Here is a 10,000-nt window from a genome sequence, read left to right on the forward strand (position 1 = left end):
TTCTGTTCTGACAAATTTTCTTACTGTTTTTTTTTTCCAAAGAAATGTAGTTATTAATATCTTGTAAAAGTAGTAATATCGAGTTTGGGAATACGTTCGCGTATAAGATGCGTAGTGCAAGGTATATTTGTCGGAAATTATATAACATATATCAACTGTATGTTAAACACTACAGTTGTGTCAATAACTAACAATCGTAATCATACTTTTATTGTACTTGTGATTAAATTTCCGTTAATATTATACGGAAATATTTATTCCATAGCGCGACTACTGACTGTTAAAGATAAGTTTTATGGGAATTTTTTTGGAGGAAAAAAGATTTTTCTACTCAAGGAAGTTGTTAAATCTCTAAAAAAATAATTGTTCATGATTTTTACAAAATTTTTATTATTATTATTATTATTATTATTATTATTATTATTATTATTATTATTATTATTATTATTATTATTATTATTATTATTATTATTATGCTGGACACCATTTGGATTATATTCCCTAATATCGAACACTTTACTGAAATAGAGTATATTTAAAGATATATACTTATAATAAGAATGAAGAGAGAGAGAGAGAGAGAGAGAGAGAGAGAGAGAGAGAGTATATATATACATAATATATATATATATATATATATATATATGTCAGCCCAAGAGGGTTAAATAGGAGGTGGTGCCGGTAATACACCTTTAAGGGTGACGGTGAAACCAAGTGTCATATCAGACACTTCCCAAACCCCCCCCCCCCCCCTTCCCCGTAGTCAGAGAGTACCTAGGAATAGATTAATCAGCTATCTCTTTACCCCTTCCACGTCTCTCTCGTGTATTATAGTAATCCTAAGAAAGTCTAATTCTTCCGATAAGTGAATGCAAAGACAACAAATTCTAATTGGTTTATTCCCTGTAGTGTTTTCATCAGGTACAATGTTTGAAGGGTTTATCCTTCTAGATCAGATATAATATGAGTGGCTAAAGATTTTTAGAGAAAGGATAACAGCTTGGGAGAGTCTTTAGATATGGTCAGATCATCAAAAATCGTTTAAGATGAATTGACATCTGGAATCTAAAGTGACGTAGGCATTAAAAAGGTCAAAGGAAACGATTCGTTTTTTGTGAACTTTTGAAATTATACGTTGACACAATTTATTCAGGCAGTGAGTACTGGCCACTAATGTGTCTCATATTTGTATACATATGACGACTTCTCATTTTATTTATTATTCTTTTTATTTCATTAATATTACTGAGATCTTTTTCCCAGCATATAAATATCTGATCTTGCCGTATTTTTTCCCTTAGCCTTAATTGGTCAAACAATGTGATTATGAACGGCCTTAGTTTCGAACATAAGCTTACATGATTTGGAAAATATTTTTACAAAATTAAAAAGGTCGAATACAGAGATTGAATTTTTATTATATACTTTTTATCCAATTACATATGAGTACCACTGCCAATTGCTATTAACTGTGATTTTTTTTTCCACAGCACAGGCATATATTTATCACGTCATCCGATGGGTGTATAAGAGCACCTTTATTTTCTAATCTAATTCAAGATTGCAAAGAAATGTTATCACCACTAGTAAGAGCATTAATACAAATCTGACACTTCAATGATTTTTCCAATTTAAAGACAACGAATGCTGTAATATAGAAAACAATGTTGTTTGAGCACAATGACAAATGCTGACTACTTCGAAGACAACCTATTAGATTATTACATATTTTAATAAAAAAAAACTTTGTATACAAATAAGGAATCTAAGAAAGCTAGTTTTGCGATTTGAATTCAACAAAAGTTACTACATTGAAGTTTAAACAGTCTTAGAAATAATGCAGAATGACTCCAAAAATCTCTAAAGAATCTCTCTTTATCCTATTGTATTTGTCTTTTAAAATCCCACCTACACAAATTTCTTGATTTCATCTCATCAAGAAAACTTTTTATAATGGTAATGAAATTGACTGTTGCTTTACATCCCTTGAATTCTGCAAAATTGTTATGAAGACAAAATTGTAGTAATTTTAAATCAATTTACTTAGTTGCGCTGCAAGTTTAGTATTAATCTTTTTGTTATCTAGTGCTATACTTTGTGATGTGAATTTATTCCCAAAATTCAAACCCTTGGTGTCTTGAAGCTTATGTAATTCTTCAATGGGATCTCACTTATAATTCTTCCTCCCAATCAGTGATTTGTTTTCTATACTTATTATTACTTAATAATGAACTCTAGTGTATGGCATGGGTAAAAAGATGTAAATTTTTGATCTTGCGTTACTGCATGATGATTTTTTATTTTTTTTTCCATAACATCATTCGTTGATAGTCCATCAAAAGTCAAAGCGATATATTTTGACGGCACTGTATGCAGCTTCGCCAAACATTCCCTGAACATATTAACACGCTCAGCTGCACCCAGTCTATTTATCAAATATAGTGTGTTGCTAATTTTCAACTGCCATTAACTAATTCACCATAATACAAGAGTTCTATTGCACCAGGAATGCTTTCATCATTCAGTTCAGTACCCAAGTCAACAAAACCGTAAAATCTCATGTCATTCCACTGGATGTATTGCTTAATTGTTATTTCATCCGTTCTCAGTGACCATTATAATGGCTAATGGTTTTCAGTGTTGCATCAGCTTTCATCTTTAATGCTGAAAATTAAAGACTAGTGAATCCCGGTTGTCCAACGACTTCTTAGTACCATTTTGATGTGTGGTAAGCATGTCTCGAACATTTCCCTCAGATATCGAAATGCACGAACAGAGGAAAAGGAAAGAGTAAGGGTAAAATTTTCAGTGCTGGGGAATATTTAGTCTAAGTTGATATATTATTTCACTTTCCAGCATACTTTTTCAAAAGTTCTGATACACTGCTTGTACACTTTTCTAGTATGTTAAAACTTGCTGGACCTATTAAATATTTCTGTCTTATTTCAAATATGACTCTATGTAAATTAATTATCCTTTAATCAAACCATCGCTTGGATTGATACAATGATATAATTTTATTTTTGAAAAGAATTCCTTTTTTCTCCGCATTACTGAATTTACTTTAAAATGGGTGTGTTTCAAATACTGCGTATTCTACTGAAGTTTCCACTTACCTTTCCCAGTTTCCCTGAAAAATGCTTTTGGTGTCTTCTTTTTTCGGCTTTTCCTCCTTCTCGAGATGAGCAGAAAGTGATTCAAACAGGGAAGGGATAACCCCCTTTTGCAATCAAACATTTGTTCGCGATATATCAACATCTTTTCTATGAGGTTCTTAGAGCCTAACTGTGAATTAGTAGTTGGATCATAATCTTTATGTTGCGTAGCTCGAACCCAATCCTTTCTTAGTGACTCACTTCTTGGAAAATTGTAAACAAAAAGTACCAATGATATTAAGGACATAAAAATATTATAATGACAACGATAATAACTTTTAATCAAAAAAAAAAAAAAAAAAAAAAAAAAAAAAAAAAAAACAATACAATATTATTATTGTAGGACTTGAAAATATTACTGAATGCAACAACAGTGCTAATATTCTAGCATTCTACACTGTTCTCTTATTATAATTTTAATTAGCCTTACATTGAAAGTTTAATACTTACCAATTAAATGTGAGAAAATTACTTAAATTTCTGTTGAATCTTTGAGTACACCCATAAGCAGTACATGAGGTCAGCCTAACTAACTAAAAAGTAGGAATAATTTATAGCGTTTCGATGCAGATGATGAACTTATAATGAGCCCCCAGCCATCAGTTCACGACCTTTTTGGCTTCACTTGGCCAAGACGTCCGACGTCACTTAATCTGCTTGAAGGTATCTCCAGCCATTTAACCTACATCTGTCAGTCCATTTAACATAAAAAATTTTCGCTTCAATGATCAACTTCAGCATTTCCCACTATTCATCTTCCTGATTAAGATGTGTTCTTGGGTGGAATAAGAGTCTTATAATACTATATAGTGTGGAACCTTATAATGGGGAAGACAAGCTGTTATTATTATGATGATGATGATGATGATTATTATTATTATTATTATTATTATTATTATTATTATTATTATTATTATTATTATTATTATTAGCTAAGCTACAACGCTATATAGAATGACATGATACTATAGGCCCAAGGGTTCAGGAGGGAAAATACCCCAGTGAGGAAAGGAAATAAGTAAATAATAGAGAAGTAATATCAATCGATATAACATATTTTAAGATCATTAGCTACATTTGATTAGATCTACCATATATAAACTATGAAAAATTCATGAAAACAGGAGTATGGGAAACAAGATAGAAAAGGCATGCCTAAGCATACCCTCAAGCATAAGAACTCTAACCAAACACAATGGAAGACCATGGTACAGAGGATATGACAATATGGGAGACTAGAGAATAGCGGTTTTATTTTGGAGTATCCTTCTACCAGAGAAATTGCTTACCGTAACTAGATTTTTTTGTAACTTTGCGAAGAGGAATAAATACTGTAGTATTACATTGCAGTAGTTAACCACTCGAGTGAAGAACAACTGTTTTGTAATCCCAGTCTGGTCAGGTGTATGACGACAGAGGAGAGTGTGAAAAGAATAAGCCTGATTTTTTAGTGTATGGGTCGTAACCAGAGAGAGGGATCCAATGTAGTATTGTCTGGCCAGTCAAAGGATCCAATGAATATCTACCCGTTATATCTCAAAGGGTGGTTGCTGCTGTTATAATGAATTAATTGCATACATTGTACACCATACAGGAAGATCTGAAAGGAAAAGGTGGCTATAATTATAAGAAAATCCTGTGCAACATGTATAAAACTAACTGAACGACTTTCTTAGAGAGTATTATTAAGATCAGGAACGGAAAAGTTAATGGACTTTCCTTTTTTTTATTTAAATTAGGATGTTAGTCAACAACTGAAGCCAGATAGGAGAAAATACTATAAACAAGGTAGAATCGATAATTCTAACATTTCTTCAGAATGAATTGATCACAGAGGTGGGGTGGGGGGAATTTAAGAAAAAACAGATTGAATGTGTTTTTTAAAAGTAAATTAACAATCAAGAATCAAATCCCAAAAAATTCAAGAAGTTTGTATATTAATAAAGAATCCTAATCAAAGCATGGGAAGCCACAGTCTACGACCTACAACCACTCCTTATTTATTTTTTTATGTTTCAACTTCAGGCCCAATTAGCTAGATCTATGTTCAGGGACTCAACAACCAGAGATCTACATTTAGAAGAAAGAACTTCGACAAAGATAATAATATCACATGCATATGCAAGGAGATGGTTTTTGTAGGGCAAATCGCAAATGGGCACATAATATGAAAACAAACAGATCAAGAAGACTGCTCTGAAGAACAATAGATATCAGATTCCTATGCTCACTATGGTGCCCATCAACAACAACTGCTCGTAAACTATTATTTAAAGGTTCAATAATGATTCCAAGAAAAGACCCAAATACTTCCAACTGTATGAGCTCGAAAACAAGGGCTTCATGATAAACATGGTCAAAAGCAACATGAACATCAAGGCCAATCATATAAACTTTTTGACTACAATAAAAGGATTTATGTATAGTATCGCAGATTATAAGAAGGGCCGTAGTGAAAACCTAATTGTAACTTAAGGAATACATTGCTATATTTAGAATACGATTCTAAAAGATTTGCCCAGGCACGTTCAAAAACATTTTGATTAAATGGCAATTTAGGTTATTTGTCTGTAATCAAATGATATACAGCTACCACAAACACATTTACTTAATGGATAACATTACCTTTTTTTCCAATTAGTGCAAAAATAACAAGGTGAGAAATCAGTGTTTTTTTTTTCCAACATAGTTTGACTTCAGGAAAAGTGTAATGAAGAAGATCCAGTTTCTAATTACTCCTCTTACTATTAAACACATTAGCCAAACGGGTTGACTTCAACTTTTGACAATAGTAGGCCTAATAGAGCCACTGATTTAAATAAAGAAGGAACTGTCAAGTCTATAACAAAGAAAGAAGAATTAAGTGCATGTATAGAGGCAAAGCAGCAGGGTTATATGGCCTATCAATTGATTTATCAATAAATAGGAGAGAATACTTAGTAGTAAAACTCACTGAATTTTGCACGAAATGTCTTAAAAATGCCCTAGTTCTTACAGCCTAATTTTTTTTTTTCATTATACTTATTAACGAAAAATAAAGAAAAAATAACCTTATATTTTATCATCTCAATAAGTTTGCTCTCAGTAATATCAATAGCTATTTACAAAGATCTTATTAGTCTGAATGAAATGAAAGATCAACGACAATCATCAAGCAGTGCATATATTCAGCATCCAAAAATATCCTTGAAATTAACCGGCCAATGATAAAATTAACAGATTCTCTCAAACCTTTAGAAGTAGTGGAAGCCCTTCAAAGACGAGGGATAGATGAAAACTATGTTAGAACGTTTGAAGATATCTATGCAGAAAGTATAAGAATCCTAAAATAAAAATATAGTGAGATAATTCCAATTAAGAAAGGAGTTAGATATGGAAATTCCATCCATTCAAATTATTCACAATAGGCCTAGAGTCGTAAAAGACTTAAATAGTGAAAATAAATGAATTAACATTTATGGGGAATACCTTAACAAGTTAGGATTTGAAAGTGATAAAGTTCTTTTTAGTGAATCATGGGAGGGATTGCAAAAGATTATAGATGATTGCAATAGAAAAAGCAGAAATGTAGCACTTAAAATTGATACGAGTACAACTAATATAATGATCGATGAAACGCATAGAAACAATTGTTATGAATGTACGCACTTGATATAAACACTAAGTGTTTCTTATAAAATGAGACCGGAATTAAAATAACGATAAGTATAGGGTGTAGATATTTCCGTGAGAAAATATATATATATATATATATATATATGTGTGTGTGTGTGTGTGTGTGTATATATATATATATATATATAAAGGAAAAATAAACTGACACTTTCTCTGGAAAAAAAAGTATCATGTCACTGGTCCTACGAGTATTAACTTATTTATCTATTAAAATAGGTAACAGAAAAAGAGCACTAAGGATGCAAGAGGAAAATATATAAAAAAGTAAGTAAAGGAAATGGACATGGGTAGGACACATAATGAAAATGGCAAATAAAAGATGGATATTAAGATTAACGGAATGAGTCCTTGAACATTGCAGAATAAGTGCGGAGAGAATATATATATATATATATATATATACTGTATATATATATATATATATATATACTTCATACTTTATTTCTAGTCTTATTTTATAAGGTAATACTACAAATGATTATGTATCTCATATATTTTGTGAGGAATGAATCTTTTATCCGGTTTCATTCCTAAAAAATCGCTACTTATGTATAATAACATCGAATAACGTCTTATTATTATTTACATATAATTTTCAATGGTGTTACAATGAGAAACATAAATAACGATTTATTCCTAAATCAAAATCCTTTAATAATCGTAGGCCCACAAAATTATTTTTTTTTTTTTTTTTATAAATTGTTAATCGGTTTTTCTGGTCCGTCATTTTATACCCCATCCCCAGGGAATACATATCAAATAGGAATGGCCTAATTAGCAGCACCAAACCTTGAACTCTGTAACCCTTCATAAAAATTTTCTTTATTTATGAGCCGATAATGTTGATGGAGAATAAATGGCCCGTAAAAATAATTCATCTAGATAAAAAATAAATGCGACTCGCGTGGAAATAAAATATCAGAAAAGTTTCAATTTAAGATGGAAGTGAGCACTAATTCCTTTCTTTTCATTTACCTTTATCTTTGTAGGTTGACGTCTTCTGAGTTAGGTGTGAAGGAAATGAATTATGACTACAATACAGTTTTGATTATTGATTTTAAGTTTTTTCTCTTTCGTCAATTTACATTAGCCTCTCTCTCTCTCTCTCTCTCTCTCTCTCTCTCTCTCTCTCTCTTATTTTGTTCCTCGCATTGGAGACAAACACCCTCATTTTACTTCGAGGCTGAAGCATTACATTACTTTTGTACCGCTTGTTTCATACAAGCTCGAATACTATAACAGTTTTGCCTTTTTATCCTTTCACTTACTTTTCTCTGAAATAATAATAAACCGACCTGTATAAGCAAGGTAGCTGATTAATATTTGTTTTGAATCTTCGTGATGTCCTTACCATATGTCCTGGTTTATAAACCCTATTCTGTTTAATAAAGTTTTGTTGCATTCACCTCTCCCTTCCATTACAACCTAATATTTCTCGCACATTGGTGACCATAGTAGGAAGGATCAGCTCTCTAAGGCCTTCCCCTACACTTTTGTGTCTAACTGTAACAATGCCGACTATCAACTTAAATCTTTGACATACGCCGCCTAAACGAAACTGCCACCTTTCGCATCCCGACAAGCGTTTGCCTGGTTCCACTGTGACTAAGACCAATTTCGCATAAAGGGCGTGTGTCATTCAACCGCCAAACCAAATCATTTCTTCACAGCGATCCCACTGGACATTTTCCCGGAAATCTCCGATTGTGCTTGCAAGCAAGATGATACCAAAATAGGATGCGACACTCGTAAAACCCCATAGCCAACCTTTTTCAGCTCTCAAAACCACTGTTGAGGGAACGAAAGGGTTCGCTTGCCTTCAGGGAAAATACCAGTACTGCTCACCTGCATCCTGCTGCAGCTGACTCTCATCGAGAGATGAACATACTTTGTGCCCTTGAGATGTAACGCTGACACGAACTAGTACTAACTACCATATCCAGTGTCGATATTTTGCTAATGAAGGACATGATGACCAAGGTCAATGCCCTAAGGATAGCCACTACATGACCTTCAAGACCTCCTCCAATGCTTCCATTCATGGTGAAGATGACAACTATTCAACATCGACCGTAGCTGACGTGAAGGCAGTAGGTTACAGATGCCCAACTAGTGACATGCTAGAGTTGTGACAAAAAGACCCACCAACCACAACTCACTCAAAACCAACCCACATACTCTACAGCCGCTTATGCTAATACCAATCCAGATTCAGGACTATTGCATATATATATATATACAGAGGGTTGTCAGTAGTCAAAAGATATGTAAGTAGGTCATAGCCTGTGTCAGTAGCCTCCCATGTCACAATTATTTTCTTTCTACCTAATATAGGCAAGTTAAAGGTTAAAGGTGTCTGGTTTCAGTTCCAGTTCCATCAGAATAGATGCTCACCAGAACGTCAGCCGGGTAAGCCCAACCCCTCACTGTGGTGCCCTACCACAGCAGTAGCCTCCCCAGTAAATAGCTTAAATTCACGGCCCTGGGCGGAGATCGATCTCTTGCCACGCTAATGCGAGGCAAACACGTTATCACTGTACTAGCCAGGAGGCTAATTGCGTTGCAATTTTTTGTTAACACTTGTTCTTGGTGTTTTCATCTGCCAAGGCCACTCTCCAGGACATAATGTAGTCTGTCTAAGCCGGACAACGTCCACCAATTAGCTACCGACAGATCTGCGATAACCACCTGTGGTTACGAGATCCTCGCATTATCATCTCGAAGACCAAATATCATTGGAAGATATCGTTACTGAAGTCACATTGCTAATCGTCTGTGACGATTTCTTCTCATATTTCTACCCTATGATTGATGTTATTCACCAAGGGTTAGTCAACTCATATTTTTACCGGTCGATATCTCTTCAACACATCAGCACGTCCGAATACTCATACTCCCACCTTACATCATACCAAAAATTTACCAATGCCCATGGTCGCAGCCAAACCCGTTATATATCACCATATCAAGAGGATGAGGACTATTGTGTTCACCAGATTGACGTCTCTGGGACTGGATCTTTAGGGAACCACTAAACAAACGTTCACTAAAAGCGAAGCAGGGGTTTTTGCCAAAAGACATGAAGTCCATGGTTGTCATCCTTACACATCATCCTGAAAAAAATTTACTCCCTGTGTGAGCATTACAGGAACCTGAACGTGTAGACAGAA

Source organism: Palaemon carinicauda, chromosome 12 (assembly GCF_036898095.1).
Source record: "Palaemon carinicauda isolate YSFRI2023 chromosome 12, ASM3689809v2, whole genome shotgun sequence".
Lineage (NCBI taxonomy): Eukaryota > Metazoa > Arthropoda > Malacostraca > Decapoda > Palaemonidae > Palaemon > Palaemon carinicauda.